The sequence below is a fragment of the Pectinophora gossypiella genome, chromosome 17 (genome assembly GCF_024362695.1).
Source record: "Pectinophora gossypiella chromosome 17, ilPecGoss1.1, whole genome shotgun sequence".
Classification (NCBI taxonomy): domain Eukaryota; kingdom Metazoa; phylum Arthropoda; class Insecta; order Lepidoptera; family Gelechiidae; genus Pectinophora; species Pectinophora gossypiella.
In genome coordinates, this window is record NC_065420.1 from 654,982 (window position 1) to 674,365 (window position 19,384).

The following is a 19,384-nucleotide window of genomic DNA, read 5'->3' on the forward strand; positions in this document are numbered from 1 at the left end:
TGCCCAGTTGGGCGCGAACCTCGGCTGAGGGCGTCGTCTGAGAGCAAAAATATTTGAAAGAATTAATCGACTCTAGTGGGTCGATAGCGATAAGCGCTGATTGAGGGAAATATAAGCGATGATGGAAGGAAATATAATATAACGACCTCCGTGGTCCAGTGGTTGAGCGTTGGGCTCACGATCCGGAGATCCTGGGTTCGATTCCCGGTGGAGACACAGCACAAAAATTATCGTGAGCCCAACGCTCAACCACTGGACCACAGAGGTCGTCAAAGAAAAAAAAAATATCTAATGGGTTTATTACTTCGCTTCCCTCTCACTTTAAGTTTGCATGTTCGAATAGCAAAGGCCTAACCTAATGATTTGTTTTCGAATTCATGTTTGGATCATAAATGATTATCACGTGCTCAGTGGTGAAAGAAGACATCGCGAGGTAACCCACATTCCCGAGAAATGCACTTTCGGAGGTATATAACCTAGCCTGTATTGGGCTGGTTTTCCTTTCGCTGGTTGGACGGTTAGGCAGGCAGTCGCTTCTGTAAAAAACCGGACCTGTCAAATCTTCAGGTTAAGTAAGCGGACCCTGTGGAATACGGGATAATGCTAGGGAGACGATGACGATAATAATATTGTATGCGTTTGAAGAAAACAATTATTCACGCATTGTAAAAAAGAGCCGCGACAATCAACAAAAAAAGAAGGGCTTGCCACATCTGTTGCGAAACTGGCAAATGTTCTTGGATTCGTCATAATGTCGTTATAGGATAACAAATAGTATTCTTACATTCATTTACGCTGTATAAGTTATTTCTCGTGATCAATCAGATGAACATATCGTTCATATTGAAAGCGTTTATAAGTAAATTCGTACAAAAAATCTGTCGAATCATCGGGTCTCCGTATTACTGGTCCCCATAGGTTGTGCTTAGTTATGTGCTAACGGGAAGTCCCGGAATTAAAAAGTTATAACATAATATCACTAAGTCACATACCGTGAGGTGGGATACCAACCTCAACAACCCTGGTGTCAGGATTACTATTGAGCCGCCAAAGGCCCCTGACATGACTCATGTAATGACTACGTACTTACATCAGTACCTAAGTAATTACTGGGACCAAAGGCTTAACGTGACTTCCGAAGCACGGATCGTCTTACTTTCGGACAATCAGGTAATGTCCTGGATCAGCCAGTAATGTCCTAACCAAGCTAGGGATCACAAAGTAATTTTTGTGATATGTCCCCGCCGGGAATCGAACCCAGGACCTCCGGATCGTGGGCCCAACGCTCAACCACTGGACCACGGAGGCCGTTAACAGAGACTATGGAATCCCATTTGCTTCCATCCTGGCACACTTCTCTTGCTTCCTCCACATTCATCAATCGTTACAAACACGCACGCCGGTTCAGAGTAGATCGTACTGAACCTATCACATCACACAATTCCAGTTCCAAAGTTTCAACTTTGAAGTCACTTAAATACCCGCTTCGATGTTTCCACGTCCCGCCACTAACTCCCGGCTTGGCACCACTACCCGGACTTGTAACATCACTTATACTTTGACTGATTGATATTTTCTGTCGACTGAGTCCCCGGGGAGTGATTTACCGAAGCATTCACTTAGATCTCGTTATTATTACATTGATACAGGACAGCTTGTGACGACATTCTAGGAATATTAAATGTGTAATGATAGCGAATTGAGCCATGGTAGCACAATTCGTAGAACGCTTGCCTCTCACTTTGAGGTCGCAGTTTCGAATCCAGCACAAACCTTAACCAATGATTGTTGAATTTGTTTTCGAATTCATGTTTGGATTACTTATAAATGATTATCACGTGCTCAACGGTGAAGGAAAACATCGTGAGGAAACTTCTCTCTCTTTACTTAAGATATACGTACATTACAGATAAAGTATCAAAGGCTTCGGTTTCTTATAAAATATCAAGTTGAAAATATTACAAAACAACTGCAGTCTCTTCCTACCTTCAGCAGTAATCAACCTAAATACAACATCCTACACATCAAACACACTAATGAAGTGCTAATTCCATTTTCAACTTTTAAAAACACAACAATTTGTAACGGTACAGAAATGATAGTGAGAAACAAACATTCTTGAACTTTAAGAACATAATTGACAAATGCTATCTGCGACAATTAAAAGATAATTTTAATTCGCATTAAGGCCTGTCGTGAACAGGAGCTGGAATATAGTTTTTACGAAGAACTAATTACATTTGGTTGAAAAGGAACTGAAGATAAAGCGGCAGCGGATGAGAGGACAGGTATAAGATTTTTTATACAGAACTGGCTCCTTGAAGGTTTGAGTCGAGTAGCAGCGAGGAGCGGTAAGCGATTTTGTAACGACTGTTGGAACGTAGTACCTACTGTAAGGGTTTTTTAAAGGATTTTGTTAGTATTTACCTACCTACTATTGTACCTACCTACTATTGTACCTACTATTGTAGGTAATCAAACATGTAATAGTTAGGTCACAAAATATAAGTTAAAAAACTAAAACCCGACTACGAAAAAATCATGGTCTAAAAGGTATGAAACAAGAAAATATGTATATTTCTCTGAAATTCTTCCGAATAGTGATGTTTAGAAGATAGCCGTGGTGGTATACCAATCTGTCTTAAGCCACGGTATGCGACCGTACATACATAGCGGTCTAACACATAACCCTCCTTTTTAGGCTTCGCCGCAGTGGGGTAATAAAGAGTTGCAGAGTGTGTGAGAAAGATCCTAAGCAATTCCTTCAGAAACGCGTTCAGGGTGTTTAGGAAGTTATCATACTAAAACTTCCCACGTGAGTTGGAGTCGGGGGACAAGGCCCCATTTCTGTACTTTTTTGGTAATATTTCAAAAAAAAAAAACGGTTCTATCTTTAAAAAGAGTTTGTCGTTCTTTTTTGTAATTGTAAGTTTGCATAATATTAATCTTTATTTGAAATTGAGAACAGTTTGCCTGTTACAAAGGGGTATACAGTACATACATTTTAGAGTTTTTTTTTAAGTATTAAAGAGATCATACTTAATTTACATGTCCAATAGCATCCATACACATACCTGCAACAAAAAAAAAACACAAATTACCGCCTGTTTTTTTGAAGCTAGCAGTAACACTCCACCCTTAAACGTTACCTGGAAAGTATTATCAAAGGATTAAAGACTTTATTCTGTTCCTTTAAGGTAGTTGTAGGTTAAGACAAGTTTAAACTTGCTAAGAACTTGTCCAACAATTATCCGGCAAAGGAAATTAACGGCGACATATTAATTGTATGAGAATTACATTATGGTATTGACAGAGTATAAAACTTTAAGTAAACTTTACTTATGGACGCATAAAATGGTCGTTCCATTAAAGGTCTGGGATAAAAAGGTAAAAAGGACTTTGAGGGATCGTGTCATAAAAGAAAGATAGATACAAGTCACACCCGTAACATACCTGACAATACAATACAAACACACACCTTGTACCTATTAGAGTTATAGGTCAAGGAGACAACTTTTGATATCATGTTCTAAAATAGAAGATCTTTTTTACCTTTGATGGGTTTGCTCTAGACCCTACAATTGCCCGAAGGCATTGACGACGCCTAAGATGGAGCCCAGAAAGATACAACGAAGGACGTAATGTATTATGGTGACAACCCGAGAAATCCAGCCATAGAGGCGGCCAATTACCTCGCAACAACAAACAGTTCAGGACCCCGATAGGTACCAACCCCGTCAGCGTAATTGACGTTTTCTCTTTTTCAGCGATTTATTTTTTATTTTAAAATGTCTTTATTGATACAAAAGATCTTATTCTAATGTAATCTATCATATATTATGTAAACGTTATACAAGTTAATCAACCTTTCTAAACTTATAAGGTGTGTAAATAAAAGTGGGTATGTAATGAAAAATATAAGTGGTTCCTATACCAGGAAAATAACTAAATCGTGTCTTGGTTTGCAGGACTAGACACTTACAAAACAACAAAAGTACATTCAGTTCAGCGATTATGGTCAACTCAAGGTCCATTCTCTCAAATACAGTGTGTTAGTGACACCGTAACGAAAACTTTGAGGGAGATGATTCAGATCATGATCCCTAGTCGATATCAAGTGAAATCTTCCGTCGCAAAAGCTCCAATTGATATGAACTCCGAATCATGGTCTGTCACTTACACTCCATGTAAGTACCTACAGACATCGCAGAAATATCATCATCATCACCAGCCCATTAACGTCCCCACTGCTGGGGCACGGGCCTTCCCTATAGATGGATAGGGAGATCGGGCCTTAAACCATCACGCGGGCCCAGTGCGGATTGATGGCTAATGACGACTGCTAATGCAGCCGGGACCAACGGCTTAACGTGCCTTCTGAAGCACGGAAGAGCTTGAAATGAAAACTTTTTTTTGTGGTCACCCATCCTATGACCGGCCTTTGCGAAAGTTGCTTAACTTCAACAATCGCAGACCGAGCGCGTTTAGCGCTGCGCCACCGAGCTTTTACCGAGCTACCAATATCACTTCTCTTTATTTTGATCCGCATTTATACCCAAAAACAGATATTATAAAAGATGCATAAGCCTGTTATCCATGTACAGCGCCATCTATGTTATTTGGGGAACATAGCTTGGAATGTCCCTGATTGCAGATTGAAGATTTTGCCCTTGCAAAATCCCAAGATTTTGCCCTTGGCGCCTTCGCCAATCAAATACAAAGCACGTTAAAATGCTTTTTTCTAAAAGATATAATTGAAAATGACATTGTAATGAATACTTTGAAAAGTTAAGTTTCTGCTGTTAGTACATTTAGCGCAGATGTCTAGTTATTAACGCACAAGACAAGGTAATTAACACTAATATAGTGTTTGCTCTACTAAGTTGAAGAGGTTTCAATTCACGGGTTGCTATGCCATTTAATTGTGTACATGTTGAATATTTGCTTTGTGAATAAAATACGCTATAAAGGGTCCCTTTTCACCATTCATGTTACTTTAAAACCTTTTTGAAATGGTCACAGTCCGTGCAAAATTCTACATTCTACTTAGTAAACAATTATGACTCGAAAAAAGCTTTTTCATTGTGTCGAAAAGCATTATTTGTGGAGTTATAGAAGTTCTTCTTTCATCCAAGTATTCTATGTTTTAGTTTATGACATATTTTTTCGTTAGAAACCTTTAAGCGTCTTGTTGATTTTTATAGTGTCCAATACATTACTTAATTTCTGTTGTATACGCATGGAATTATGTAACAGACACAACCTTTCAAAATGAAAATTTATAATAAAAAGATTTAACCTTTATTTGTCACGTTCAAACCGACCGCCATGATCCAATGCCGGGTTGGAATCCTAGTGGGGACAAACCACAAGAATCACTTTGTGATTCCTAATTTGGTTAGGGTACAGGCTGATCACTCAATTGTCCGAAAGCAGGAAGACGAGACAACCTATACGAGAGAAGAACTTTTAAATCAAAATTCGCTTAATGTTAAAAACGGTCATAATGTTACCTATTCATCATCATCATCATGTCCCTAGCATTATCCCGTTTTTTCACGGGGTCCACTTACCTACCCTAAGATTTGACAGGTCCGGGTTTTTACATAATGTTACTTATTACTGAATAATAATAATAAACGTTTATATCGAACAAACAGCAGTAACGACAAAATAAACATAAATAAATAAATGGACAGCATGAATATTACCCAAAGATTCCCCTCAAATACAATTGAATAGGTTCTATCGACCATAAAGAGTAAGATGGATAGTCCTGACAAATACAAACGTACAAAATCAAAACAATATCTCGACTTATCTGAACCGTGAATCCATTTTACTATTTGTAAAATGACCCTTTCTGAAGAGACGAAACCAAAAGAGGAAAAAAATCGAAGGGTAGACGCACACAGGCAAACATTGAACATGAAAAAATAAACTTGTAGAATTTACGACTAATTGTGATGGCTCCGGCATGGGATTATGGACCTTATGGCGAGGATATAAAAGAGAATCGTGTTATTGATGCTGGGAGGGTAGGTAAAGATAAAAGATCAGCTGTTTTGTAGGGTCCGGGCAGGATGCTTGTGTTAATTTGGGCCAAACATTTGGTAGTCGCATGGTTCCTTGCCTATTTGCTCACTATTTCTATTTTCGGAACCATTGGTCGTATTAAGCAGACATTTTTGGAATGCTTTCGTAATTTAGAAACTGAAATTAGTCACCAATATTTAAGTTTGGCATTCCTAATGTGTAATTTTTACTTACTAAAGGTACAATTTGATTTCAATGAGTGAGTCATTTTAAAGTTAGGATAAGGAGAGGCAGGCTCATCTGGTGATACAAGTACCTCTGACCACCAAGTTAGGTGTATAGTTGTGAGCTTTGGTTATGTTGTGTGTTATGCCTTATGTATGAACGAGATAAACTTTAAAAATAAGGATAGGGTTCGTATAGATTGTTTTTTTTTAAAAGGCTGAAATATACATTCACGGCGCGATAGTGACCGAATGTAATGTCTTCATTTCTTTTCTTTCAATTTTAACACGTACGAGTATACAGCTATTTGCTTGCCTATACCACCTATCTGCCTATCTGTTTACTTAGTATTTTATCTAGATAGTTTATTCGATAGTGTATCAATTATACATAGTTGGTGATGTTGTGGTATCTTTAATAGAAATAGCGGAGTCTACATAACACCACGTGGTCATGGTGTACGCAGCGACTGGCCTTTTATATCAGAACTTCCACCATCACCTTTCTGATCATTACGACGAACATTATTTTTGCTTTTTGTTATTGTTTCGTGAAAATTTTAAATGATGTTATTGCCTTTTATGTGTATGGCGTCCTTCAATAATTAACAATTTCTATTTTATTCTATTCTCTTCCCATTTATATATTATATTCTATTCTATATCCATAACCTGCCTAGATTTTCTCTGGGTCCGCTTAGCTAACCTGAAGATTTGTACAGATCCAGTTTTTTTACAGAAGCGACTGCCTGTCTACCATCCAGGTTAGGTTATATACCTCCGAAAATGCATTTCTCGGGAATGTGGGTATCCTCACGATGTTTTCTTTCACCGTTGACCACGTGATAATCATTTATGATCTACCTCTAAACATGAATTCCAAAACAAGTTAGAAAATCATTGAGGCCTGTGCTGAGATTCGAATCTGCAACCTCAAAGTGAGAGTCGAGCTTTTTCCAACTGAGCTATCACGGTTCAGTCATCTGTAGTAGTCTTTTTCTACCAGTAACGACGTAGTTAATTAATAGTGGGTATTTATTCAGCACCACCATAATTATGGAGGCCGATATACGTCACATACCATCACACTGGTTCAACCACACGGTGTTTCAAGCCATCACGAATGGCCCAGTAATTATCGCCGCATGCAATGATGTATTGTAACACGAATTGTACTTTTGTGTACGAGTTTGTGTTGTGGTTAAACTATGAATTTGTAATGTAGCAATATAACATAAACCTACGACTGTGTCCCAATGGAGTAGTCACAGGCACATTTATCGCAAGATGAACTAACTACCCACACCTTATCGAGCTTTCTGTTAGACCAACGTGATAGGATAATGGTTAGGCCAACTGTGTTAATGAAAACTGCACTTAAAATAAATTTATAACTCTTTGGTGCAAGTCCGGTATCGGAGTTCGAACCTCCCCGTTTGAGAAACAATCCGATGAACCACAGATCCACAATGGCTTTACTTTTCTTTAATATTTTCGGAGAAATACCTACATCTCACTGAGCTTTCTGTTAGACCAACGCGATAGGATGAGTAGGTAGTAATATTTACAACTTACAATGAAAGCAGCCAAGATCATGTTTTGAGTTGCCACGTTGGCTATCCTAAATAATACATAAAAATGTTTAATCATATCTGTCCGATTGTAGAGCTATAATGTAAAAAATCCAATTTAGTAAATCAAAATGCAGAATTGCAAAAGCGGTGTATAAACCGAAAGTTGATGGTAGGGCTGGCAGAGGAAAACCTAGAAGGACTTACATTGCCCAAATAGGAGATGTCCTTAGGAAATGTTTAATACGATCTACTCTGAACCGGCGTGCGTTTATGAAGCGATTGATGAATGTGGTGGAAGCAAGACAAGTGTGTCAGGATGGAAGCAAATGCTTACCCTGGTGGCAAATAGGCGTGAGTTTATGTATGTATGTAAAATGCAGTCGATTTCAAAACTGACCTCATTTCTGCAATCACAAGCAACACACTATGTATTGAAAAGACTGCTGAGGGCAAGTGCCTTGGGGCCTATTGTGAGGGCACTCCGTACCGTATTCAACATAATACTGGGACAATATACCGGTACCACATAATACGGGACCACGTGTTGTGGCGCATCACTACATCGACGACGTCCCATCACTACACCAGGCGAGCGAGGAGCATGCGGGGGCGCGGAGACGCGCACACGCAGCGAGCTACCAGTTCGCCGCGGGCATCGCCAGTGCCGCTCCAAACGACTCCGAGCACACCCGCGTCGCTTTGCTTACGCTCCCGCGCTATTATCCTCGCTACGTATTTACGCGATTATTCTTTCTCCTTCAAGCTTACCTCATCATTCTTCACTCTAGTATTGTATACCTCCCCCCATCGCTCGCGTTTCATCTTCTGTGCATCTGTAACCTTCTATTCTATCTCTTCTATCATTAAACTTCATTTCTACGCTTCAAGCTTCGTTTCAATTATATAGACACATATCTATAGTGGTGACCCGTCAGGCTACGGAACACGCACGATGTTGAACACTGAAGAGCGCTTCGAGGACGCAACGTCATCGGTGGACCGCGTTGCTGTACGTTTACCTCCCTTTTGGCCGGACGACCCGGACGTGTGGTTCGGTCAAGCTGAGGCCCAATTCTCCGTATCTGGTATAAAGGACGATACTACAAAATTCAACATGATACTAAGCCAGCTGGAACACAGGTATGCTAAGGAAGTTAAGGATATAATGAAGGACCCACCAGCGACTGACAAATATAAAAAATTGAAGGCGGAGCTTACCAAGCGGCTGTCTATTTCACGAGAGCAGCAGATCAGTCAAGTCCTGGCTCATGAGGAATTGGGCGATAGACGTCCATCGCAGTTCCTCCGGCATCTAAAAGACATGGCAAACGGCGGAGTGACAGAGGAATTTTTGCGGAGCATGTGGTTGAACCGCCTACCTACGCATGTGCAGGCAATAATTATTTCGCAGACGTCCGCGTCCCTCGACGACCTCGCTGACCTTGCTGACAAAATATACGACGTGGCGCCGGTAGTTTCGCGTCAAGTAGCCAGCACATCCACGTCGGACAATTTTGATGGTTTGTTAAAAAGGTTGGATGAGATGATTACCTTCAGAATCCAAAAAGAATTAAGTAACCAGATTTCTAAAATAACGCTTCATCGACGGGGACAGGACAGATCCAGGTCTAGAAGCAGGAGTCGGAACCGCAGCAACAGCCGCCCACGCACACCAGGTATGTGTTGGTATCATCATACCTTTAAAGAGAAGGCTAGGAAGTGTACCCATCCGTGTAATTATAGAGCGGGAAACGAACCGGGCAGTCAGTAATGGCGGCAAGTGACTGTCGGCCTACCTCCAGCCGCCTTATCGTAACGGACAGGAAAACAAAGATTAATTTCTTAATTGATACGGGTTCCGATCTTTGTGTCCTACCTCGCTGTTTTCTACGTCAGACCTGTAAACCAACAGACTACGTTTTAACGGCAGCAAACGGTACCAACATACGTACCTATGGGATCCACACTTTGCATCTGGATTTCGGCTTACGACGCGACTTCACGTGGAATTTTGTAGTGGCGGAGGTAGATAAACCTATAATCGGAATTGACTTCATGACACATTTTGGCCTACTTGTGGACTGTAAAAGACGCAGGCTATTGGATAGTATAACTGATCTTTCCATTGCAGTACATGAAACCAACTGCCAGATTTCCAGCATTAAGGTGCTATCGGGCAGCACGGAGTACCATCACCTACTAGCACAGTTTCCCACCATCACGAAACCTGCTGGAGTGATGCGAGAGGTAAAGCATAACACTGTTCATTATATACGGACAACACCTGGCCCACCTGTATTTTGCAGACCTCGCAGGCTCGCACCAGATCGTCTCGAATTCGCAAAAGAATTGTTCGAGGAGATGCTAAGGGATGGCACCGCGCGACGTTCAGACTCACCATGGGCATCTGCACTCCACCTGGCACCGAAGGCTGGTGACACCTGGAGACCCTGCGGTGACTACCGTGCTTTAAATGCGCGGACAATTCCTGACAGATACCCAATTCGCCATATAGAAGACTTTTCTTACCGTCTAGCAGGTTCGCAGGTCTTCAGCACTCTGGATTTAGTAAAGGCATACAACCAGATACCGGTTTACAAGGATGACACGCCGAAAACAGCAATCACTACGCCATTCGGTATGTTTGAATTTCCCTTTATGTCATTTGGCCTAAGAAATGCTGCACAGACTTTCCAGAGGTTCGTAGACGAAGTTCTTCGAGGCTTAGACTTCTGCTACGCGTATATCGATGATATATTGGTATTTTCTCGCGATCACAAGGAACACCTGGAACACCTAAAACAAATTTTTGAACGCCTAAAGGAGTATGGATTGCTTATTAACGAAGCTAAATGCTCATTTGGTCAAGAACAGGTCAAATTCTTAGGGTACATCGTGTCAGCGCAGGGAACGCAGCCCGTACAACAAAAGGTCGTAGCTATACAAGAATATCCACCACCAAAAACGATCAATGGCCTCCGCAGGTTCTTAGGAATGCTGAACTTCTACAGACGATTCATACCTCACGCAGCAAATGACCAAGCTTTACTACACGGTATGATTGCAGGACCCAAAGTAAAGGGATCACAACCACTTACCTGGACTCCTGAACTGTTACAGGCTTTCAACACCTGCAAGGATAGTCTTTCCAGATCAACACTGCTAGCTCACCCCATCGCGAATGCACCGCTAGCCCTTGTCACCGATGCCTCGAGCACGGCCCTGGGAGCGGTTCTCCAGCAATATGTCAACTGTGAGTGGCAACCATTAGCGTTCTTTTCAAAAAAGCTGAAGAAAGCACAATGTATGTACAGCGCTTATGATAGGGAACTTTTAGCAATATACGAGTCGATCAAACATTTTCGCCACATGTTGGAAGGCAGACACTTTTCAATATACACAGACCATAAGCCTCTTATGTTCGCTTTCCAGCAACGCGATCGCCAATGTTCTCCTAGACAATTCAACCAGTTGGATTTCATAGCTCAATTCACAACAGAAATTAAGCACATCTCAGGGAAGGATAACATCACTGCCGACACTATGTCACGCATTGAGCAAATATGTTCACCACCGGACCTACACCAGTTGGCACGGTCTCAACAGCGCGATGAAGAACTGATCCAGATCATAAAAGATGGACACTCTTCACTCAACCTGCAGGAAATCCCGGTACCAGGTATAGATTTAAAACTGTATTGCGATACATCGACGTCGAGGCCACGTCCTTTTGTTCCAAAGGAGTTCCGTCGACAGATATTCAACTCTTCACACAGCTTGAGTCACCCTGGCGCAGCAGCTTCTACAAAATTGGTGTCAGAGAGGTTCGTATGGCCTTCTATAAAGAAAGACTGTCGTACGTGGACACGTGCATGCGAACCGTGTCAAAGGAGCAAGGTGCATAGACACACATCTTCACCGTTGGGTAATTTCAAGCTACCACCATTTCGCTTCAGTCATGTCCACATTGACTTGATCGGACCGCTACCACCGTCTGAAGACTACCGTTATTGTCTGACAGCCGTAGACCGATTTACTCGCTGGCCAGAGGTACAACCGATAAAAGACATCACTGCAGAAACGATCGCACGTGTATTCTACAAGATTTGGATATCACGTTTTGGGTGCCCAGCAACGGTTACCACGGACCAGGGTAGACAGTTTACTTCACGCCTGTTCAAATCTTTGACAGATCTTTGCGGAGTACAGCTACGCCAGACAACAGCATACCATCCGGCAGCCAACGGGATGGTTGAGCGGCTACATAGGACCCTGAAAGCAGCGATCATGGCTCATAATGACACGCGGTGGACAGACGTGCTTCCCACAGTATTGCTGGGATTGCGGACAGCGTGGAAGCCTGACATCCAGAGTTCAGCAGCAGAGTTGGTATACGGTGAGGCCCTCAGGATACCTGGTGAGTTTGTTCAAGCGAACAATAAACACACAACAACAGACACCAGTAATTTTATAACACAACTAAAGCAACACATGTCAGAATTGAGACCACAACCAGCAGCAAGGCATGGACAGAAAAATGTTTTCGTCCACAACGACCTCAAAACAGCGTCACATGTGTTTGTACGCAAAGACGCACTACGAGGAGCATTAGAGCCACCATATACCGGTCCATATAAAATTATTTCACGGACTGACAAAACAATTACACTAGATTTGACCAGAGGACCTGTGACTGTATCAGTTGACAGAGTTAAGCCGGCATATCTAGAGGCAGACTTAGATCAGGAAGCAACTCCAAGTTGCATGAGAAAAGACGGTGCGCAGCCTATTCAGACTCGCTCAGGCCGTCGCGTTAATTTTCCCAATTATTTTTATGCAGGACTTTGAATCTCCCAAGGGGGTGGTGTGGCGCATCACTACATCGACGACGTCCCATCACTACACCAGGCGAGCGAGGAGCATGCGGGGGCGCGGAGACGCGCACACGCAGCGAGCTACCAGTTCGCCGCGGGCATCGCCAGTGCCGCTCCAAACGACTCCGAGCACACCCGCGTCGCTTTGCTTACGCTCCCGCGCTATTATCCTCGCTACGTATTTACGCGATTATTCTTTCTCCTTCAAGCTTACCTCATCATTCTTCACTCTAGTATTGTATACCTCCCCCCATCGCTCGCGTTTCATCTTCTGTGCATCTGTAACCTTCTATTCTATCTCTTCTATCATTAAACTTCATTTCTACGCTTCAAGCTTCGTTTCAATTATATAGACACATATCTATATGGAGGGTGACTAAGTGACATCGACGGACCGACCAAATAGACGCCCCTCAAGTTTATTTATTTATAAAAAAGGTACAGCAACAGCTTATGTAATAATTATTCTTGTAGTAATAATTTTTGGCAATAAAATTATTATTATTATTTGGCAATAAATTATTACATTTTTATATAATAAGACATTAAATAAAATAAAAGTTACATTAGGAATTAGACTGTTACATAAGCCAATTACAGCCAGGTTTGATTTTTCGCATAGAACTCAATCTGTTAGCTAGTTCAAGTCACACACGGATACTATACAAAATCGACCGAGATAAAGTAGTCGGCGCTCCCTTTTTCTCCTTAACGGCTGACGGTAATTTATATTAAAAGACACAGAGGGGGTGAGATCGGTGACCGATAGTAATCGGCGCGGGGCGGAGACTAACCATTCTATCTCTCTCTCTCTCTCTCTATTTAAGAGCTGCGCTCTTGTCGGTGAAGTAACCGCCATTCCTTTCTTCTTCCCGCCAAAACCTTCACCTCCCGATACGACAAGACCTGCACCTTCTCTTTTATTTGTTTCATAAATGTTATCCTAGGTCTACCCCTTCCTCTCTTCCCTTCAATTTTTCCTTCTATAATGTTTGTTATAAATGAATCGTGTCGTATCAGGTGGCCAATCATATTAACCGTTCTATACGTAGTATTATTCTTTACTACTACTACTATCGTATGGGTTGTGAGGTGGATTACTAACCTCATCAACCTTGGTATCAGGGTTATTACTGAGCCGCCAAAGGCCCCTGACATGACTCATGTAACGACTACGTACTTACATCAAATAGTAACCGGGACCAACGGCGGATTATTCTTTATGCTGTGCTGAATTAACGGACGAGGGAAGCCGGAAGCTTCATTCTTATTGGCTCACTGGTACCGGATGAAAATCCTCAAGGCTCTCCATTTGTCCGGCCAAGTAGTTAATACCATGTAGTCGTGAATCTATAATAAAGTTACGTTAAAAAAAAGATTGGCTCACTCAAGATTCTAAGAGCTTACGGAAGTCGTCGTGAATCACTAATTATCTACATGGCCGGACAAATGGGGAGCACGACTCTTGATTGGTCGAACGTTGCCGGGTGACTTCTTATATTTCTTTTTTTAAGAGAGCGTCTGTGCAGAGGTTTTTCTTGCAGCTACATTTCTTTAGCTATACTCGTACAGGTTATGAGAAGCTGAAGTAGTTTTGGGCGGATGAGATCATGAGACGTTCGACAAAAAGTATTTTCTGTAAAAATTCACAATTCAAAGGGTAACGACAAAATTCAATTTTGATTTTAAACTGATTATTAGTCAGATGTGTCGACAGGACTCGTTCATCTGTTATTGGGTCTAGTGGTTGTATCGCCGATGCTAAGTATCAAGTACCTGCAGGGTATGATCTAATGAACTGTGATCTCTTGATTCTGCATTCGACCGTAATGCATTCGCTTTTATTATTATTGATTTTAAGTTCGGAATTGTAATTTTGCATGAGTGTTATTAAATTGTTCACGCTCTACAGTCGAGGAACGCCGCAAATTATTATTACCATGGTATAACAAAACCATGGGAAGAGAGGCCTTTGCCCTGCAGTGGGAGGGCTATTAATAATAATAATAATAAGAAAACCAGATATATGCTCAAAAGTGACAACTAACATTTCAAGGTTAGCCCAGCTGACGTCATCCCAGCCTGCCTTAGCATTTCGTAAAAAAATAATTACCCACGACCAATGTTTTTATAAGTATATACTTTGTAAGGAAATTTTGAACTTTTAGTAACAGATTTACTTACAGTTTTAATGATTTTTATATATCTGAGAAGTAGTACTAATTAAATACTTTAGTCAGTAATTCCCTTAATTTTCAATATTTACGTTCTTGGAATATTGAAGTTCCTTGTTATTTACCTACTAATCAAAAATAGTAAGTAAATAGTAGCTCACGGCTATGAGGTGATCAGAGGTGCATCCACCATAAGATGAACTAAGAACCCACGTGTCACTGAGCTTTCTGTTAGACCAACATGATAGGTGAGCCGTATCGCCGTCTATAATGGTCGAGCCAACTGCGTTAGTGAATACTGCAATTAAATTAATAACTCATTGGCGTAACTCCGGTGTCGAGGTTTGAATCTACCTATTTACTGCATCCCGTGCATTTCTATTTTCGTCGTCAAAGAATCGTCAAAGTCAGAGAATAAGTAACTATTATTAGCTATTACAAAACGTAACAATGATTAGCTTTCTTTCCAAGAACTGTAAAAACATGTAAATTAGTACTATCTTCCAGCAGTCTCTAATACCATTTACTACCAACATTGAAATATTCAAAAACATCATTTAGCACTATACAACTTGGCAAGTGGACTCCCAAAAAAATTCTAAGAAACCATCTTTAAGTTCTCGGAACTACCTGTTAAAGCACAAAAAAATTGTACCCCATTTTGTATCAAAGAAACTTATTGTATTTCTTAAATTTTAATTTTTAGTTGTCCATGTCCGTTTCATTTTGGTTGTTATTTATTGGAATTCAAGAGTCATTTTTGTACGCTTCAGGGGATTGTCTTAAATGAGCCAAAAAAAATATTGAAAGAAACGGCCAACTATAACGAACGATCATTTGAAATGCCCTTAAGGGGCTCAATACATCAATATTGGATATGAAAGTTAAGGGATTTAGGGACACACATTTCTATTTTTGTTTTATTACAAGATAATTGGGTTTTCGATTTCGTGAAACAAGTATGTCTGCGAAGTTTTAATAGTGTTACTTGTTTACTGTGAGAGTGGACAAGGATTGTGAAATAGCTATTTCTCATATTGCCTAATAGAAGTAGACCAGGTGTAAATTTTACTTAAACATTAAAGAGAAATTACAGACTAACAACAATACGCAACGTTCATAAAATTTTGTCACGGTCATTTTATCGATTTTGATGTTAAAATTATGTCGTTTTGTCGATTGGTGCTAATATGTGAACCCAAAAATCATGTCGTCCTGTCAAAATATGAACAAAGTTTGATTGGACCTCTCCATTTGGATTTCAATGAATAATTTATTGCAATTTTGATTTTATTATTGCTTATTTAGTAATTTATTATTTTTATCAACCAGATGTTCATGCAGCTTGCAGTCTTCATGTAAAAGAAACAATCTGTAAATAGTAAACTTGTAGTTCCATCATAAAAACAAAATGTTTTTGCGATTACAGACTTTTTTGCAGTTGGTAAACTAATCGCGTCTATATCGATGTATGGTGACAATAGTTTTTCAACGGCAATGTTAATGCATCGGAACCCTCGGTTCGAGATGCTGATCTGTACCTTGTGCCTATAATGAATGATTTTCTTTCTTTCTGCAATTAAACTCGCACCCCAAAAACACCAAGAAGGAACTGAACGAGAAAAGCCTCGACGTTTATCGAGTATTTAATCTCAAACTTAGCAAATCATTCACTTTTCCAACATTCAAACCCTTTGTTTTTATGAACAAGCGCCCAAGTCTATCGCGAAAGTACAAAACCAACCTAAGTCCGAACTAATTTACTCCACCACCTAGACTGAAGGAAAATAGACCTTGGGGTACCAGCGGAAGGTGCCAGAGACGCGCAAAGATAACTTGGTGAGTTTCCTCATACAACAGCTGTTTGGAAAGCTTATAGAAGGCTAGTTGAGGAACTCAGACAAAGTTTGGCAGTTCCAGAATGTTCGTGAGATGAAATTTTATTTGGTAAACCTTTTTTGAATATTCTGGATGTAGACTCAATGCCAAGTGAACTGTTTGTGTTTTTGTTGGCGGTCTCGAAAGGGTTTATTGAGTTAATCACTGTTAAGGGTTTAAGAGGAAGTAACTTCTTTACTAATTAGTGATGATGATGATAATAGGTATAGTAGCTAGATGTCTTGATGATTAAACGAATAATTTAGTTCTTAGAACGTGTGACTTACAACGAATCGGAAATTCGACTTTATTTTTTTTAATCCAAGTTTGGATGTCACGTGCTTTCTAGGATTTGTGCCCGGTAAATTGTATAACAATATTTTATGGTTATTTTTTTTTAAAGAACGTCAGGGCCCAGGTTTTTCTAGCAGCTTCTTTTCCCCGGCTATACAGGTTGTGAGAAGCTGCAGTAGTTTTAGGCGGATGAGACGTTCGTTATGTAAAAATTGATAATTCAAAGTGTAAGCTAGCTACTGAATAAAGATATTTTTGAATTTGAATTTGGCAATATATTTTAAGTGCTTAATTTTTAAAAAATATTTCTTTATATCTTTAATAGATGTTTTCTTTCTCTCTATAGGCTCGAACTCTATTACATGGGACTTAGACAATCTTCCCCTTCTGGGATATAGAAGGGACTATGTATGTGTATCCGACATATACAGAAACGCACGGTAGTCCACACACACCACCATCGCCTCATTACGCAATAATTCCTCCTCCCCCCCCCCCCTCCCCCGTACACCCTCCAACACCCTACAATAATTGCGTTCGCAGTGCAGCATTAATCCAATGCAATCCGAATAGCAGAAGTATGCACTCGTTTACAAGTTAAATCGACGAAGAGTCCGGGCAATTAATTGGGGAGTAGAGAATTTCCGGGACAAACAGCAGAGTCGCTGAAGCCGGGAGCTGGGAAGACTAGAGGAGTCCAAGAAATATGATCCAGGATTTATTATTTTAGTTGGAAATTCAGGAATTTGGCTGAGATAATGCGGCTAGATGGAATAATTACCGAGATTTGCACGACCATAAACTTAAGTCCGTAATACCCTACAGCCATTTCAAAAAATGCCACAGAAACGTTGTTTGAATCATCTGATAAAGATGTAAAGGCCTGAGATGATGAATACCCTAACCCCTTTTTTGACATGACTTTTTCTCTGGATGCTCAAATACAGTATTTGTAATAATGGACTCTTGACTGGATAATAATGCAAGACAAAACCATTGTTTGTGACACTTCCTTAAGGAGACCAATATTGAATTCAGTGGACAACTTAAAATCACTTTTGATAATACAATTATTGAATTCTAAAATAAATAACAACCATTTGGTGACCCTTTATTAGTCTATCACTCATATAATGAAGGAGTAGACACAGTCTCTAAGGGTCCTATTTCATTAGGACACTGTGATGGCGGAACTGCAGTTGTGCTGTTAACAAAATGTATGCAGTCGTATAACCGCTACCTCACCTGGTATATTGTAGTTTGCACAATCAATAAGACACCAGGAACCTTAACCAAGTTGCAAATGATTACGAGAAACAATAAGATGGGATTGATAATTAAGTAATTGGAGATGTCCTTAGAAAAGGTTCAGTAAGATGAACCGGCGCCGCGGCGTGCGTGTATGAAACGATTGATGAATGTGGAGGAAGCAAGAGAAGTGTGTCTGGATCGAAGCATATGGCATCCCATAGTCTTTGCTTACCCCGGTGGGAAGTAGACGTGAATTTATGTATGTATTAAGTTACCTTTACATTTTATTCGATTACACTGTCACTTTTCGGAATCGTTCCCAACTTGGATAAGACCCTTGTTTTAACTACATATATGTATGTAGTCGTTACATGAGTCACGGCCTCTGTGGTCCCGTAATTGAGCGTTGGGCTCACGATCCAGAGGTCCTTGGTTCAAATTCCAATAGGGACATATCACAAAAATCACTTTGTGATCCCAAGTTTGGTTAGGACATTACAGGCTGATCACCTGATTGTCTGAAAGTAAAATGATCCGTGGTTCTCAAGGCGCCGTAAGTTGTTGGTCTTGGTAACTATCTGATGTAAGGTAGTAGTCGTTACATAAGTCATGTCAGGGTTCTTTGGCTGCTCAATAGTAACCATGACACCAGAATTGATAAGGTTGGTCATTTACCTCCCAATCCACATAAGAGAAGAAGACTGCATACATTTTGCTGGTGGCTCCACCAGGGTGTCCTAGTGAGTTATGGTCCTAAGTCGATTTTTACATCATGCCTGGGATGAAGTAATTTTCTTTATTCTTACTCCATTACGGAAGAATAGAGGAGACAGAAATACGACCAAAATATATTTTCAGATGAAAATTCTAAAATTCTGCAAGGGAAATGCAACAATAAGCTATAGTTACTAAGATTTGCGCGACCAGAAAACAGGAAAACCGTAAAAGCAGCAGAATTTCCGTAAAGAACGTTTTGTTGTGACGTTACGTAGGGATTTGAAGTTGCTGCAAATAAGTTGCATCTTGTAACACGTTGATAGCATAATGTACATATAGAATGCGTGTCTCGTGTTTTCCTT

The 19,384-nt window shown here is 40.4% G+C and overlaps 1 long non-coding RNA gene across 1 annotated transcript in view; it reads left to right on the plus strand.

Moving 5' to 3' along the window:
- Positions 1-19,384, plus strand: part of LOC126374544 (uncharacterized) — a 186,086-nt gene that overhangs the window by 40,756 nt on the left and 125,946 nt on the right. The window lies entirely within an intron of this gene.